This window comes from Pangasianodon hypophthalmus, chromosome 6 (assembly GCF_027358585.1).
Source record: "Pangasianodon hypophthalmus isolate fPanHyp1 chromosome 6, fPanHyp1.pri, whole genome shotgun sequence".
Classification (NCBI taxonomy): Eukaryota; Metazoa; Chordata; class Actinopteri; order Siluriformes; family Pangasiidae; genus Pangasianodon; species Pangasianodon hypophthalmus.
The window spans coordinates 29,933,026-29,952,078 of record NC_069715.1 but is presented as its reverse complement, the minus strand read 5'-3'; positions in this window follow the sequence as shown (position 1 = coordinate 29,952,078).

Here is a 19,053-nt window from a genome sequence, read left to right as displayed (position 1 = left end):
GATTGAGGTTTTTCTTTTTATTTACAAAAGTCTTTTTGTGTATTAAAATTGCATATTTTACATAATTCAGGAAGAAGTGTTCTGAGCTGATTTGTACGTTTTCATGTCCCTTACATGGTGCCCTTGTGTCTTTCTCTTATTAATCTCACCTTCCGATAGATCGCTCACCGTTTGCTGATCCTCTTTAATTTTCCATCTGAATTCCTCCTAATTGATTTTTTCATCGTAAAAGGACGAATCCTCCACAGAAAAATCATTTCTAATTTCCTATCAATCCATAATAAAACAAATTAATTCACTTACCGGGCCTAATATCCCTCACTCCCTCATATTTTAGTATTCATTTAGTGTAATGAAAAATTATTCATCAAGCCCATTAAACTTACTGTACCATGTCATTAAACAGCATTTTTAATTTCATATAGAATCATAAAATAGAGAGAGCAGGCAGAATTAAATATCTGTTAATGTGTATAATGATTTTTGCAGTAGTATGATTTGTTTAGGAGATATCCTGATAGAAATGGATATTAAAAGTTTCCCAGGGAAGCGAATTTCTTTTTAACAAACACAGTAACTCAAGACGTGGATTTGAGCTGAACTGGATTTGAGAAGCTGATGGAGTGTGAGGCTTTGAGGCAAACAGAGCATAAAGAGACAAACTGCTGAAAAAGGAAATGTATTTAAACTGTACCTTTCTATGCTTGATGCATGTTTTGGTGTCTGTCTTGATGTTTGTGGTTGATGGATGGAATTTGTCTGCTGGTTGTGATGGAGCTTCACAAGGCTTCACATCCAAGTGTGAGCTGTGGATTTCCCCAGGTCTTGATCGATCCTGTATGAGCAGTGACTGTATGCTGTAAATGGTGCCATTGATTCTCACTGTGCAGGTTTGAAGCCTACATTTGCTCGAATTGAAGGTCACCGTGTTGGCTGAGTTTGGGCAGTAGGTCAAAACTGATGTGGGTCAGTCAGACAGTTGGTCTGCCTCTCGTCCATCCCATAATGGTCATGAACATTCTTTTTCTTCTCCTTCTTCATGCCAGTAGCACACACGTTGAGATCCATTATCTAAAGTGCAACTTAAGATGTAGCATCTATCTCAAAGCGGTAAGTACAGCATTATTAATTAATATGCAAAATGCTAAATTGTAATCGTATAATTTGCACAGATATAATGATTTTACCGTTGTCAAGAAACGATTTGAGTCACGACTGACTGAGCTACCGTTTGCTAGCTAGCTCACACTGGCTAATCCTCATATCCTCAAGTAATAAGTAGTGAAAGTAGTGAAAGTTAGGTACCAACTGAAAACGTACTAAACAGCAGTCAACATTACGCTCAACATAATTTATCAACACTATTCCCAAAAAATAATTTGTGAAGATGTAATATAAAATGTAAGTTGGGTTTGTTCTCCATTCCTTTATATGCAAAAAATTATACTGCGTCCAGCCACTAGAGGGCCTGAGGACGCATGTTATCGGCCAATAGAATAAGAGGATTTTAAGCTTGAAATGAGTAAAGATATCTAGAAATATATAGGCTTAATGGTCTTATATCAGCCAATCAACATCCAGGATGAACACAATATACGTGGCTTTGACCAATCAACATCCACCTTCTGTTTACGTGTATTTACAGAACAGATGTGGAGCTTCAGTAAGAAGCCAGAAGAGAAAGTAATGCTAAACTGTACAAGTTCTACATTTGCTCTCTGAAATTCATCGGTGTACAGAACACAGTAGAACATCTTCAGAGCAACAGAAAGCTAATACTGTGGCTAATAACAGTTAATATTAGCAATAAAAGCCGCATTACTTTAGCTAGCTACATGCAATGTGCTTAAAAAACTGAACTTTCCAGATGTTCCACATGATTAACTAATTATTTTTCATATGTTAATTTTTCACATGATCCCATGATCACATATCACAAACATAATGACATGTTGACATGACAAGTGTGTGTATGTGTGTGTGTGTGTGTGTGTGTGTGTGTGTGTGTGTTGGACATGAAAAATGTATTGGGTTGATTTGGAGTCCTATTTTCCGACTGATGAAAAGCAATCAAATGTATGCACTTTAATCCAGACTGCATGATTAATGTATTCTTCCAAATGAAAGCTATTTATTCATTGAAGGTTTTTTTAGCATTTTACAAAATGATTGTCCTGATTTGTCTTCATCTGAAGCACAAAGAAATAGAACAATGCAGCTTTGGCAGGATTATACACGGTAAAACCTCATTTTTATGCTCGCTGATTAACTAAATGTGAGTTAGACTCTTGTCCAGACTCCAGAGCACTCACCACGTAATTACTGTAATTACTGTAATTACTCTGAACTGTGAACAGTGACTGAATTCTGAGGTGTCAAAGGCAGAGACAGGAGAGAACATGAAGCATTACTGAGCCTTTATTTAACATCATCATGATGAACTGGTGAGAAAATGCGCTTCATTCTGACCAAACCATTACAAACCATTACAAACCCTCACACATCATTACAGATCATCAAAACCTTTCTGTACTTTTGTACTTCTTTCTTTCTTTCTTTCTTTCTGTACTGCTTTCTTACTGCTTTGATTCCACTGTTTTTCTTACTGTTCTTTCTTTTTTCTTTCTTTTGTTCTTTCTTTCTGTACTTCATCTTGACTTTCTTTCTTTCTTTCTTGCTGTTTAGATTCTTTTCTTTTTTCTTACTGGTCTTTCTTTTTCTTTCTTTTGTTCTTTCTTTCTATACTTCATCATGACTTTCTTTTTTTCTTTTTTCTTTCTTTCTTTTTCATTCTTTCTTTCTTTCTGTTTAGATTTTTTCTTTTTTCTTACTGTTCTTCCTTCCTTTCTTTCTTTCTTTCTTTCTTTCTTTCTTTCCTTACTTAATCCTGTCTTTGTCTATTCATTTATGTATTTATTTATTTAGTTAGTTAGTTATTTAGTTAGTTATTTAGTTAGTTTCTTTCTTTCTTTCTTTCTTTCCTTACTTAATCCTGTCTTTGTCGAGTTAGTTAGTTAGTTAATTAGTTAGTTAGTTAGTTCTGTACTTCATCTTGTCTTTGCTGGAGCTCCATATTGTGTAAAATCCAGCAGAAGATACAGAAAGCAGGCCATTTCTCCATCTACACACCAGTTAAATCCATGTTCCGGCTGATGCACATTATTTAGCCGTAGCTTTGTGGTGAGTGGTGCAGCTCGTTGTTATTTTACAGTCATTCTGTCACCCTCAGCTGAAAAGGAAAAAAAAGTACAGCAGGCCACCTATAATGCATTTAAAGGAAGAAATCATGGCCAATTAAAATCTGTCCGCAGGCGCCTTCTGACCTGGAGGCAGCGTTTTTGGACACGTCTGCAGCAGGCGGTAATTGAGGTAAAGTCTGAGGTAAAGTTTCAGAGTCTGAAGGAGCAGGGCTGAGAAAAGTGAAATGTTACAGAACTGAAGTTTAAGCTTCAAGGTTTTATTTTTAAAAAATAGCTTGATCTTGAGCTTGAATTTAAGGTGATGTGTTGATCACAGAACATTAGTCAGTCCGCTCTCGTGTTAATCAAAGTCCTGCAAAACTTTAACTTTAAAACACTTTATACTTTATCAGAAACCTGTGGATATGTGACACACGTTGTAAATATGCCGATGCTCTTCTGTTGCGCATTTCATTTCCCTTCTTATCTCCCTGAACCTACAATCACATCATTGTGAAATGTGTGAAATTTTCAAAAAGGTCTCATTTTTTATGCTTGAACTTTTCCATTCTGTGGTGATGAAAGGCTTAATGGCAGCATGTCATCTGTATAAAGCCGCTGCTGTCCATGTGTGAGGATGCAGAAGGGAACAGAAGCCGCTCCACTGACCTGTGGAGAAATTCAGATTCCCACCTGCAATGCTTCATTTCCCAAAAATAAACCAATCAGAGCGACCAAGAGGCACGGCTCACTTCCACACTGATGAGCAGATAAGAGATTATTTACAGGAGGATGCTGGGGGTTTTAATAATTCAGACTAATAGTTCACATATTCCACTCTCTTTCTTTCTGTCTGTACATCTTCCTTTGTTTCTTGAGCTTTTTTCCCCTCCACATTTTGCAGTGTTACAACCAGGAAAATGGAAAATGGCCTTGGCACAAAGCAAAATGTTTGAAGGAAACCCAACACTGCTCATCACCATAAGTACATCATCCTCCCTGTGAAGCATGGTGGTGGTAGCATTGTGTCTTGGACTCTTGGGTGCTTCTCTGACTAATCCCTTCACAATAAATAACCAAAATTATTTGTGTTTCACTGGTTAAGTCATCCTGCTGGGGAACATTAGTGGTTGTTCTGGCTTTAAATCCTCAGCTATGTGGCTGAAAACAAACCAAACGTAAAAGTAGCTTATTTTTGGGAAACTATGCTGCACATTTCAGTAAGCTTTAACATCTATAATGATATGTAGATGACTCATAATACAGTAGCACACAGGTATTGAATAAAACATTTATTTATCTATCTGACTTCTCCTTCGTTTATCAGCAGGAATAGTTATTGCCCAGTGTCCATTACTTTCCTCTGGGCTTTGACAGCAATTTTTCGAGAAGTGAGAAGTGAGCCAATGTCATTGGAGATTTCCGTAGCTGACATGTGTCCTTGGTGAGCTTAAAATAGGATTTACTGAGCATGAACTGCATCAACAATGTGTGTATAGACAGCAGGATGTGACGAGCGTGCTGTGCACTGTTTTACATAATGACTTTAGCGATGTGAGATGCCTCTTCTGAGGTTTCACCCTGAGGAATAGATTTCTGGAAGACATTTGTTCATGTTGTGTCCTTGCATACCTTTGGGAGATTTTGCAAGGCACACTAGCTGAAGTGTGTCTCTCGGTGAACAGCCTTTCTGGAGCACTGAGCTGCTGGAGCATCTATCTGAGCTTGTTTACAGAGTGCAAAAAAAAAAGACTGCTTTGTTTCAATATTTATGTGGAGGAATTTGCATATATTCAGATTAAGTGTGTGCTTAAGTTGATTTTCTGAGTGTGGCATTCAGAATAAAAAAAAAAAACCTATTAAAACTGTCTGTGTGTGGTTCTGAAGTTGGCAGATTTTACCTGAATATCTTTTCTCAATAGCATCATGACCACTTCCTTTAAACGTACACATTCACCTGTAATCCTGAAAAAATCAGGGATAGAAAATGCGGACTGAAGAAGGAAATAGTGCTTTTTCATGCTGTCAAATATTATATAATATTAAGCAAGTTTTTTTTATTAAAAATAAAAATGATAGATGAATGAGAAGATTGTTAGCATTGAAATAATTCTAATATAGAGTCTAGAATATCAGAATGAATAATCCTAGTCCTAGTGATGTAATGATCACATTATTCACTGCAAGTTTGGTTTAATTCAACAAAATGGCTTCCACACTCATTATTCAGCAGTGCATAAAAAAGCACTTGATCCAGCACATCCTGTTATTGTACATTTATATTTTTTTATATCGTGTTTCTACAATTACACATGCACACAACTTAACAAAGCCATGAGATATTAAATTGAGGTCATGAAATCATAATGTGTGTGCTACCGGCTAATATTTTTGTGAAGAAAACATGCTCAAGGTTTAAAGGATTGAAGGATAAGCTGACTGAGCACTCAGCTGCTACAGTAACTACTTTAAGTTAATTCATAATTTTATCTTTTTATTTTTAAACATTCTTTCTTGGAAATAAGTGTTGTCTCCGATGTCATTCTTTTTCTATAAGATTCAAAAACTGCAAATGCACACTGACATTTCTACAGTTGTATAACTGGAAGTGAACTTAGACAGAGAGTGAAATCTGCAGCCTTTTACACATCTGTCTTGTTGTTTTCTGGGGTTTTTTGTTTTATTTTTTTTCCCCCTCTGTCTGTTCAGAGATTAGGAGTAAAATTAGATGCCATTCTGCTCCTGACATTGAGGGAAATTGAATTCTGTCACTGACTAACTTACAGAAATGTACACGTCAGGCGCTTAATGGTTTTAATCTAATGCCATTATACCAGAAAAGGAAAATGTTCCAGCGCTCAGAGTTCTTTAAGGGTTTTCAGCAGAATCACTTCCATAGTCATAGTTTTAAAACAAAGCAAAGCAAAAAGAACCTAGAACACAAAATAACTGTGAATTTAACATCCTGACTGCATGCAAACTGCAGCACTTTCTAATAAAACCTGTGCATTTCTAATGGACTGGAATTAATTAATATGTTCTCTCAGTTTCTATAGTAACCTGTAAGTAGGAAGAAAGGAGAGAAATAAAACACTTCATATCACGTTGTTATAGTAAAGTAATCAACAACAGCGTGGTGTGATGAAGTGGAGTCTCTGTTACAGCACATCCTGATGTGTTTTATTGCTCTTGTACCACAGCAATTTGCCAGTGAGTATATATATATATTACCGAACATCATGTTATACTTTTTACCTTTTTACAGTTACATTTAATGTTGTAGAACAACCTTGAAATGTTCTCACTTACATTAGAGCATCTATAAACAGTCTCTCTCTGTAATGTCATTGGATGTTAATAAGATTAAAAAAAAAGCAGCTTGTCATTGTACCAAGAAACTGAAAAGCATAAACTCCTGAAGTCCCTGAAGACATCAGAAAACTTAAAGTTACAGCTTTACCTCTGACTGTTACAAAGCGCTGACACTGGAGACTCCTTCCATACATGTTAAATAAACACATTTCTTCTTACAGAGAACTTCACTATATCTACGAAGTCCTTACGAATAAGCTGTTACCATAGAAACAATAAAGAAACGATTAACAATAAGGATAGCACATTAATAATTGTAATTTGCAGGTTTATATTAATGTCTTTATCCTCTGATTTTTTTTACTTTTTACTAAATAACACTTCAAACATGACAGAAATGCAATGATCAAAAATGAATATTACACATAAATACTGTATGTATCGGCTGAAACATACATGTTTCCACCTTAAAATTTTAGCTTAAACCACAAAGATAATGTCGCTAACTGTTAAAGAAGCTTATAGCCTCCAGTTTAGCACCATCGCACCTCAAAAGACAAAATGTGCCTCAGTATTTGTACATAAACAGTTTCATTACACATCAACGTTCATCCAAATATGAACTGTTTGCTTGATGCTAATCCAGAGGCTATAAGATTTTATTACATCTTAGCTACGTACTTTAGCCTCATTGCTCCAGAAGCAAACTTTAGACACCAAACATGCCTTAGTTGATCTACATTTGAGATAAAGGGGCATTTGGGATATTTAATTTCAATTTAAACGCTAAATTTCTTTTCAGAATTTAAGGGCCGTCCTGACGGAAATGGAAATGACAATTAGTTTCATAAACTCTTACCGTACTTTTGTCTGAAACCTCTATACATTTTTTTCAGCAATGAGCCATGAATCATCACTGACTGAAAAAGAAAAGAAAAGCGTGCTCTGAGCGATGTTTTATGACCATGAGCGTTTGTTTTTCTGTTCATTGCTGCCGTTGGTTGACAGACACATTCAGATTTGAGTCATTTTCTAAAGCCAACTCTGATTCTGCTAAAGTAAATTATAGAAAAACGTCACCTCCAGGGCAGAAGCGAAAGCATAAGTTACTGCTTCATTTTACACTGATGATGGATTCATTGTTGTCTCTCAGTCATCTGACAGGAAATGATGAAACCGGAGATGAACTGAATATGAAGACTGACTGAAAGACCTGAGGGCAAAATCCTTTCATTATTTTACAAAAACTGATATTCAGTAAGTCTGAATGCCATTTTTATTAAAAATCACCTTTTTAGATGAAAATTATCATCACACGCTGCTTTATTGATTATTTTCCTATAACAGCACCACACAGAGTGTTTTATTCCTTATGCAGTTTATAAAGTGCGATGTGACGTGCGGTAATTAAGGCCACAGCTCATACCGCTCTGCTAACCATGGAGCATACGTATATTTTCAGCCGAAATGATGTGATCTCATGCTAAATTAATTTGTGATTTGATAGTTTGATGCTTATGTGGAAAAAAAATAGTACAGTGTGTGTTCCTGGACCAGCACCTGCACTACAGCTTCAAGGTTGATGCAGATGAACCAGTTTATTAGTAGGTGTTTTTCCTTTGTCCAGTCAAGTCAAGTGTCCTTGATTTACCCAAGAACACAGTTTAAACCCATAAACTATAATCTCTGTCATGGCTTTTAGAGCTAAAGGCATTAAACTCAAGCTGCAGAGAATCTTTGCTGCACTCATGAAGTCTGGACGTCAATCCTGACAGCTTAATATCGACATTCTGACACTCTCCTTTCTCAAAGGGTGAACTTACACATCCAAAATTCTACATATGGCGTCTGGGTATGTGTGAGTGTGTGTGTGTGTGTATGTGTGTGTGAGAGAGAGAGACAGAGAGAGAGAGAGAGAGAGAGAGAGAGAGTAAACCAATAAGTTAACCAGTAACCAATAAGATCGATCATTTGATATTTTATATGATTTTCTCTTTACTTTGGATTTCTGTGATCTTGTAAAACTTGATTGAGTCTGGAGAAAAGGAGGAGGTAAAACAGCAGGATTAAGCATGCATCAAATAAACAAGATTATAAAACAAATACTTTCAGTTAGAAAAACTGATTGTCTGAGTCGCATTTGAAGCCGTTGTAAAATCACCGATCTGGGGTTGAATTCTCAAATAAGAAGGTGCTGATCAACTTTCTATAACAGCAGTGTTTATGTTAACACGCTCGTTCTGATACGTCATCGTTGCTATAGTAACAGCTCATTGCCTGGAACTCGTACGGTGGACTCGCCACATTAACAAATTAAAAAATGTGTATTAAAAACTGTAAGAAAACCTTTAAGACAAATTTATTTAACATTTGTGGAAGGAGTCTCCAGTTTCAGCGCTTTGTAGCAGTCGGTAAGTTTTCCAACATGGGGTTAGTCAAGTGAAGAGGAGAGAAGATGACAAGCTGAGTATTTTTCGTCTTGTTAACTTTAAAACAGAGAAAATACTGGTGTGGAGACTGCTCAGGAAAAGGGCTTTTATAACCTAATTGACAAGAAGAACTAACACTCTGTGAAGCCCATGCTCATAATTATAGTTATAACTATAGCCCCATTACTAATTATTTCTAAGCACATATTACTGTTCTATAATACATTTATAAAAACACATCAAGATCTGTACTTCATTATAATCGCAGTTATAGTTACATTTATATTATTGTTATAATTTCTTATAAGTGATGCACTTGCTTTTTCAGTGTCCATACTCACACTGCATTATACACTGATTTATAAGTATTAATTAGTCAGAATTATGGCTCTTATGTATGTATTTATAAAGTTGCAGCATCATAAATACATTCAGAGTTCTATAAGACTCATTATAAGCACGGGCTTCATAGAAAGTGTTACTGAACTAACTTGTCTCACTGACATTCCACAACATTACATGTTGGTAAATTGTTGTGGTATAAGCGGAATAAAACACTCCTGACTGTGGTTTTATCAGAAAATAATCCACTTCAGAGCTTCACAGTCTATCGTCTGTTATTTCTGACTTAACGCACCAGGTTTTAAAACCATCCCAATACAGGAAGAATTGTTCTGTCTGTAAAATACTCTAAATATTGTCCATTATGTTGCTTAGCAACAACATCTTACTGTTAACAGACTACATTGTGTGGCAGAACAATTGTTTATTACAAATATTATTAATAAGAAATTAAAGAATTGGTTGAACATGTGATTTATCGTATTGTTTATGTTGCTGTTTGTTAAACACAATAAGCTACTCGAGGGTGTGTGTTACACTGATTTGATCGCCACGGCGCTGGTGAATTCTGGATTCTGATTGGTTTGATTGGTCAGAAGGTGTTGATTCATTTTCTATAAATCAAGCAGGTTTACATTAATGCACTATTATATAGTTTATTGGCTGTGGGTTTTTTTTATATATATCTGTTTTCTACCAGCTATAGCTGAGTGTGGCTTTATTATTTAGTATTGTAGGAGCAAAATTTAGCTCAAAAACTCACATTTATTCAGTGACATATAAATAACCCATTTTTGCAAAAATGAAATAAAATAAAATAAAATTCCAAGCTGTAAGCATTGGAAGGTAGGCAGGCATACGAAATAAATATGTTTGCTCTTTCAGATGTTAGACCTCCAGGGTGAAGAACTACACAAGCTGAAGAACTGATACACTGATGTTTTCATAACCTCTCCTGGCCAAACACATCTAATCCAACACCACTACAGCCCCTGAGGGAGCGGCTATCTGGCAGAGAGTGCCCAAGGTCTGGCACTACGCCACCGCGGAGGCGGAGGAGGAGGAGGAGGAGGAGGAGGAGGAAGAAGAGAGGATGGTGGAATCTAGAGCTCACACTTTCACAGACTTTCTTACCTGTAACTCTTGAATAAAATAAAATCAAATAAAACACCCCTTGAGGGCTTTGCTAACTTTGTCTGAGTGTTAATGCTACGCCTGCGGCAAGGTTCCACATCACACAGCGTCCCGGCTCCTCTCAATACCAAAGCAGTGCAGGAACCTTCGTTACATTCAGCCAGACACAGGCGTGGAGATTTCAGACCTCCGCTTTTATGTGTTAATCAGGAAGAAAGACAGAGCTGACACCTTACTGCCTCGTAAAAGGACACACAGTTATCCTCTCGCTGTGGGTTAATGTGTCCTGAATGAAAAAAATAAAGCACCAAGGAGAAGTGTGTGTGTGTGTGTGTGTGTGTGTGTAATTACACACAGCAGGAATTATTTTTAACTTTTATTTATTTATTTTTCCATTTATTTAATTGGTTGATACTTTTAGGTAAATTAATTAATTAATGAAACAAACACATACAAAAATAAGTTTTAACCAATTAGCTACTACTTCCTTCCTACATTTCTAACTACCATCTATCTATCTATCTATCTATCTATCTTTTTTGTCTTAATAACTTGAAGAGAGAGAATAAAGAGAGGCTGGTGAGGGAATGACTGTTTATAGCTGCTATAACATAAGTGACAACAGGAACTAGCTTGTTTCATGGCCATTCCACAACCTTACATAGTATAGTAAAAATGGATAAAAAGTGCTGTTTATTAAATAAAAAATGTAACTCTTCAGAAATTGCTCTATAAGAGGAATAAAACACAATATAATCGAATTTGGTGTGGAAACAGTTACGTCACTTCATTACACCTCTTTTCACAGCAACGTACATTTGCAGTGTAACATCCTTTACTTAAATAGAAAAGCCACAGTATATATTAAACTAAACTGAATATTGTGGGAAAAATTATTTACAAATAAAATACTGAAAAGTCCTGAAAGTTTTACCTCCACCTTGTAAGTCGATGAGGAATTGGTGAAGGAATTGTAGATCTGTCACATCAAGAACTACACCTCACATCAAGCCCAGTACATCACATGACCTGGTCACATGACTCACTAATCACTCACTCCTGTTTTGTGTTTTTCTAGTTAGTAACACTATTTAAGTTCCAGTTTCTCTGCGTTTAGATGTCAAGCTTTTGTCGTGTGTCGCTGTTTGCGTGTTTCAGGCCACACTTTCCCAGCTCTTGCTTATGATTCTTGCTCTGATTTTGTTTGTTTTTCTAGTAATAAAGACGTTGCACCATTTGTTCCCAGAGAGAAGTTCGTTCAGCAACAGCCGAAGTCAATGAGTTCACGTAATTTATGCAAATGTACTGATGCAACACAGAAAACGTTGGAGAAACAGGTGAGAAAGAGGCGAGAGAGGGAGAGATGCTTTGCTACAGGACACATTGACACTGAGATCCTCTCCAGCTGTGATTAAAAAATAGTGAAAAAATGAGCCATGCATCAACTACGCACAGCATGAGAGAAATTTCAGGTCCAATTTGATCGATGGGATTCAATATTCCTCTTGTTGGCCTAATGCCCTCAATTTCCTGACTGCCAGCCTAATTAATATCCTCACCGCATCAACACTTTTCCTGACTTTGCATCATCACGTTACACTAAACCTGGGTGAAGAGAGCGCTACTGATGAACAGATGGGACATTTCCTTTTTTACACTCAATTAAAAGTTCTCTTCTGTGTCTAATAAGAGAGATATTGCACTAGGATTATTAGCATGTTGGAGACCTCAAATGTTGGAGACAGAAAAAAAAATTTAATTAAATAAATAATAATAAATGTAACAATATATTGCATTACAATTGTTGGAAAACCAGAAATCTATATCATAAAGAATTAATTTAATAATAAACAAACAGATAGATAGATAGATAGATAGATAGATCATTATGTTGCCCAGTATCTCTGGAAATCGCTATCACAGAAAAGTTCATGTAGATTTCATTATGTAGTCATTAATTAATGGCACCCTTCATGAGAATGTGCAGACTTGAAGATATAAAATAAATAAATGACACAGGGGATGTGTGATGAGTGATGTTTTGAGCTTGGTCAGACAGAGTATACATCATCCGCCTTCAATTCATAAATAAAAGCAAAACAAAATGGAAGAAAATAAATCTGTAAAGACTGTAAGGTCATGAAATACTGTGCGGGTGACTGAACGGACAGAATAAACAATACTTACAAATCCCCTTTAAAATATTTGTGGGGAGAAGAAATGCTGCAATGTGTGTGTAAATGTGTGTAAGAATTTCACCTCTTAAATGAGATTGAAAGTTTCCCTGAATACACTACAGTGCGTTTCCAAATTCCTAAAACGGCAGCCGAGGTGTTTACAGCGCCGGAAGGTTGAAGACGAGACAAATCATTTTCTCTGCTCTGAGAGTGTCAGGTCGAGTGGCTTTTTATGTCATTCCGCTATATAGCTCGTATACATTAGAATGAAATGTCGTTTCTCCAGAACAGTACGCATGATTACATAAAGTGCAAATACACAACAGTGTGAGACGAGTGCAGGACAATAAATACACAGAACAATAAATACACAGAACAGTATGTTGTAGTGTAGCAGCAATAAGTATAATCTCAATATTGGCAGCAAAAACGAGTTCCATAATAAAAAGTGTCTGATGCAGCTTTGTAAAGTGCGGTGTGCAGTGGTACTGAGTCATACTGGGTTTGGGGTTCGACTAGCCCAGGTGAATGCTGGGAGGTAGCGGAGTGGTGAGTAATCTGAGAGCATCAGGGAAGAAACTGTTGCTGAGTTTGCTGCTGGTGGTGGTAGCACGGATGCTCCTGTACCTTCTGCCAGACGGCAGGAGGGTGAAGAGTCCACGAGAGGAGTGTACGAGGTCGTCTGCAATGCTGGTGGCTTTGTGGATGCAGCGGTTGTTGGATGAGGTGTTGATGGTGGGTAGAGAGACTCCGATGATCTTTGCAGCTGTTGTCAGAATCTGCTGTAGCATCTTGTAGTCGGAGGCCGTGTAGTTCTAGTACCACATGGTGAGACAGCTGGTCAGGATGCTCTCTATCATCCCTCTGTAGAAGATGGTGAGGATGGGAGGGGGAGTTTGAATCTCTTCAGCCTCCACAGGAAGTGGAGGTGCTGCTGGACCTTCTTGGCTACACAGGTGGTGTTGAGAGTCCAGGAGAGGTTCTCCATCATGAGCACACCAAGGAAAACTTGGAGATTTTGACTCTCTCTACAGTTGTTCTGTTGATGTGCAGTGGTGAGTGGGTGAGTGGTCTACTCAAATCCTCCTGAAGTCAATAATCATCTCTTTAGTCTTATCAACATGAAGAGATAGATTGTTGTCTCTACACCATTCTGTGAGCTGCTCCACCTCTTCTCTCTCTCATCATTGTTGCTGATGAGGCCCATGACTGTAGTGTCATCAGCATCAGTCGATGATGTGATCTGAACTGAACTTTGCAGCACAGTCATGAGTCAGCAGTGTGAGCAGCAGCGGACTGAGCACACAGCCCTGGGGAACGCCGGTGTTCAGTGTGGTGCTGCTGGAGGTGGAGTTGCCGATCCTGACACTCCGGGGTCTCCCAGTCAGAAAGTCCAGGATCCAGTTGCAGAGGGAGGTGTTCAGACCCAGCAGGCTCAGCTCTGTTATCAGTTTCTGAGGGATGATTGTGCTGAGTGATGAACTGAAGTTGTCCTTTCTGTTCAGATGCGTCAGAGAAAGCTGTGAAAAAACTACACGTAAATACTGGATAACAAACAATTCTGTAAAAACTTTACACACACACATTCTTATGGTTATAGACATCAACATCTGGATGAGCTCAGGAGCCACAGTGCTGTTGAATTCTGGATTGTGATTGGTCAGAAGGTGTTGATTAATTTTCTATAACAGCAGCTCAGACAGTAGTGCAGCTGCAAATCACAGGTCTATATTAACGCACTCGCTCTAATGCGTTATCGTTTCTATAGTAACAGCGCATTCACAGGAACTTGTGCAGTGGGTGCTTCAAGTAAATAGATTTTTTAAAAAATCATTGATATTATTTAGGTAATGAGACACTTATTTAACATTTGTGGAAGGAGTCTCCAGTGTCAGCGCTTTGTAACAGTCAGAGATAAATCTGTAAATTATAAGCTGTAAATTAAAATACGTTTTCCAGCATGAGGAGTTTATGATTTGCAGTTTGTCAGTATGATGTCAAAATGCATCTTGTATTTTTCTTTTTGTCGTATTAACTTCAAGAGAGAGAGAAAAGAGAGGCTGGTGAGGAAACGACTGTTTGTAGCAGCTATAACATGAGAAAAGGAACATTTCACGACAACAAACCCAACTATAAATGGATTAAAAAGTATAACTTTTTCTTTCTTTAATAAATAAAAATTATTGGCATATTGCTGTAGCGTAAGAGGAATAAAACACTTCGGTGTGGTAACAATAACGTCGCTTCTTCACACACTGATTATTTTATTCCGTAGCTCATTCCTTCAGCTGACCTTGTTAAGATGATTGTTTATGATATATACCCGGTGTTGTTGAGCTTCCCTGCACCAGCGTGCTCTGATGGAGGCGGGTCGGTTTAATAAGGACCTCCGCAGTTCTCCCAGCTGCAAAGATTTGATGGATTTTGATTCTTGCTGTTTAAAATGTCCTTCCCTGGAGCTTTTTCTTTCACTCTCCTGTCTGTCTGTCTGTCCTCGCTGTTCACCTCCAGAGGCTGTTTCTCATTCCTTTGTATACTGCAAAAAATACTTTCTATTTTCGAGAGTTTCCTCTGTGGAGTTTTTTTTATTCACTTGCTTTTCTGCCAAGGTGAATCTGAATGATGTCTACTCAGAAATGGAAAGCTTATTGTCACATTTCCGTTTGTTGTTGTTGTTGTTGTGTTTATCTTCCTGTCTTCTGCTTAGTCTCTGTATCTTTGTCAGGATTGCTATGTATCATTATTATACACCTGAAATCTCTTGCTTTATGTTGTTATTGTAGTTTGTTTTGCGTCAGTGTAACTCCCGTGTGCTTTCACTTCACCGTAGCTGATTTCTTTAGTTTCTTAGTTTAAGTCTCTTTGCAACTTGACACTTGGATAATTTATCTCTCTGCTTTTTGACCTTGTTTTTTTTTTTGTAAATATTTACCCCTGTACAGTGTTCAGTAAGGCTTGTGTTTTATATTAATGCACTCGCTCTAATACGTTATCGTTTCTATAGTAACTGCTCATTCACAAGGACTTGTACGTTGAACGCTCTACATAAAAGGATTTAAAAAAAACAATGATATCGTGAAGTTTTCTGTAAGGAGAAATGTGTTTGTGTAACATGTATGGAAGGAGTCTCCAGTGTCAGCGCTTTGTAACAGTCAGAGGTAAAGCTGGAACTTTTTTCCGACATCTTCAGGACAGAGGAGTTTACGCTTCTTTGCTGTTTCTCTGTAACTTGACTATTTTTATGTCTTATTTTAAAATAAACTTTTATTTGTTCATTTATTTCTTTGTTTTTTCAATTCAATTTTTGAAGCAAGTTTTTAAATTTTGCTAAGACGTGTAGATGGGATGCACTAAATGATGTTTGGAAGACTCCGAAAACACTCTCTACTTTCTTTTAACTGACTCTACTTAAAATCTACACTTTTATTATATATTATTTAATTTTATTTTATTCATTTTTCTCAGTCCATCACAGGATTTGATTTGATTACTTGGCACTACCTGTGCAAATTATTACAAATTGCATCTAGTGACACTAATATGATTAAACTCTTAATGTAATATAATGTTTTTAAACTCATCTGTAATCCATTAAAAGTAATGTATTGAATTATTCATTTATTCATAACTGAAACATGGTTACAAACACTCTGCAAACTATTGGTATATAATTAGTAACTCATAAACACACAGAATTATACATTTCAGCAAAGACGTCTCCTTATAAAGTATTCATAAGTCATTATTAAATCATTTTAGAACTATTTATTTAGTAATGTTTGAAAAGGAATGAATAAATCATTGGCATTTATCCATGGCTTATGCTCACGTTATTCAGTGTTATTATAAAACAGTAATATACTAATATAGCTATACTTTAAGAATATTAGCTTATTTGTTAGCTTGAAGCAGCAGCAACAACAACAGAATCAACAATAATAATGAGAATTGGCGTGTGTGTAGCTGTAGTTGTGTAATGATTGTGTTTGAACCGAAGCGTTGACCTTTCAGTAGAAGCATTAAAACTCTGTGTAAAGAGTGAAGAGTCGTGTAAAGATCAGCGGCATTTCCTGCCGCGTACGTTGACCTTTACTCTGTTGTTTACAGCGCTAGAGGGTAAAATGTCAGCGTATTTGCCCTTTAGCACTGTGTTATAATTATAAATCCCTCAGCACTAAGTGCAGAACTGTAGCATCTTTATTACAGAAAAAAGGGACATAAATTTTACATATAAATGCCATATAATCCTATATATTTATTAGAATGATCTTGGCTTAGGCGTCCAGTTCCACATCACTGACACTCAGAGGCCACGAATAGTCACATTCACTTTTACAGCTGGAAATAATATCAGCTGTTTACGCTCTTATATGTTTTACTTTCTGTAGATCCATTCTTATTATCCTCTTTCTTCTACACCCATGAGTAATGAGGTCCTTGGCAGAATTTTACAGCTTCTGGCCTATTTTGAAGGATTGACTGATTTATTGATTTATTGATTTATTTATAAAGAAAATGTTTGAGAACGTTCCACATGATAAGGACCACTAACATCTGGAGAACAGCAGAACCTGACCAAGTAATAATTATTGAGTAAAGAAGCAACAGAAGTCATGCATTTGTCAAACCTGCTCTCATTTTTTTGTCATTACGTCCAAAAAGCTATAAATAATCCGTTGTTTTGAGTACTGTTAGTGTGAAGGTACTGAATTTTTCAGAATATTTGTGCATGAATGCCGAAACTATTACTGAACTTTTAAAATGCATTAGACTGCTAGATAAATAAATAAATAAATAAATAGTACTCTTTTTATAAAGTATTCTTTAGACTTTATTTTTGACCTCAAGCAATCATTATTTAACCCTTTGTTCATATTAATGTTAGTGCATATGTTAGTTTATAATAAACTTTGAAATCTTCAGCATTTTATTAACATTATATTTTATTAATCAATTCAAATTGTATATAAGCTGGAAAGAGTTTTTACTTTATAAAATAATCAGCTTATAAATATTCACTATATTAAAAAATAAACAAAATGTAAAATAACACGATGTGCTGGATCAAGTGCTATTCTACGTGCTGCTGAATATTGAGTGTGGAAGCCATTTTGTTCAATCAAACCAGTGATTAATGTGATCATTACAACTAGCACTACTCATGTAATATTATATTAGGAATATGCAAGAGTGCTATTAGATTTATTACATTTTTTTATTTTTTTTTGCTTCATATTAGATTTGACAGCAAAAAAAAAAAAAAAACACTACCTCTTCAGTCTGCATTTTCTATCCCTGAGTTTAAAGGCGGTGGTTAAGACGCTAATCTTGGACTCTTTTATTAAAGAAATATCTTTAATATCTTTAAACCTCACAGGTGTGAACTACACACAGGTGGTTTTAATGTTCTGAATGTGGAGCTCAGAAGGTTAGCTTAAAGGTGCCTTAGGTAGGATTAGGCTTATTTTTTAAGATTAAATCTCTAACAGTTTGAAAAGCTGGGTTTGACATTTGAATTTATTTTATTTTTAACTCCTTGAGCTCACTCCTCCTTTCCCACCGCATGTTCACGAAGCTCCGCTTCCAGGATCTTAGGAGACCTGTAGAGTGTCTATAAAATGACTAACAGGAGGCATGTCCAAACAAGCATTCCGGCCTGGAAGTCAGTTTTCCAAACAGGTTTTCTCAGCAACTTACATTTACATGTATGGCATTTGGCAGACGCCTTATCCAGAGCAACTTACAAACGTGCTTTTGAAGTCTATCAAAAATACTTTCTGATACTGGCTCGCTAGGTCACCATCAGTCCAAAAACGCTGTTGGGGAGGTAATAGACAAACGCTCAGACAATACAATTTTTTAAGTGCTTTTTTTAAGTGCTAATTTAAGAACTTTAGAAGGAGGTAAGTCTTTAGACGTCTTTTGAAGACTGCCAGTGATTTAATAAACTTTTGCTAAGGCCACGGCTTGATCCATTGTTTAATCATGTTCTATATATCTTCTGGGATATTTGTACAAGTTAAGAATAGAAAATCTGACTATTTAATTATGTACATAAGCCGACTCTGAATACACATAACTTTCCTCATATAAGCACTGATGTATCCCTTGGACTTTTTGGAATACAGGAAACTATCTTTGCGTAAATATTTACAGGATTTTCTGAAGTCGTCATCTCTGAAGCCAGCTCGGTCAGGTGAAACACAACTTGGACGTATTCTTGATCTTTCCGCATCAGATATTTATGGATGAATTACGAAGCTCATTTCATTTGAGCCCTCACTTCACAGAGTTTGTTTGCATTTCATTATAGATGTTTGACTTATAGAACATTTTTAACATTTCATTATAATAAAGCATTCACAAAAAAACAAGGGAGTTTTTAGGAGAGGGCTCTGTGAAACCTGGAGTGGTTTGGCCTCGTGAATTATTGAGGCGATGTCCACCTTTGTGTGTTTGTATGAGGAAGAATAACACCCG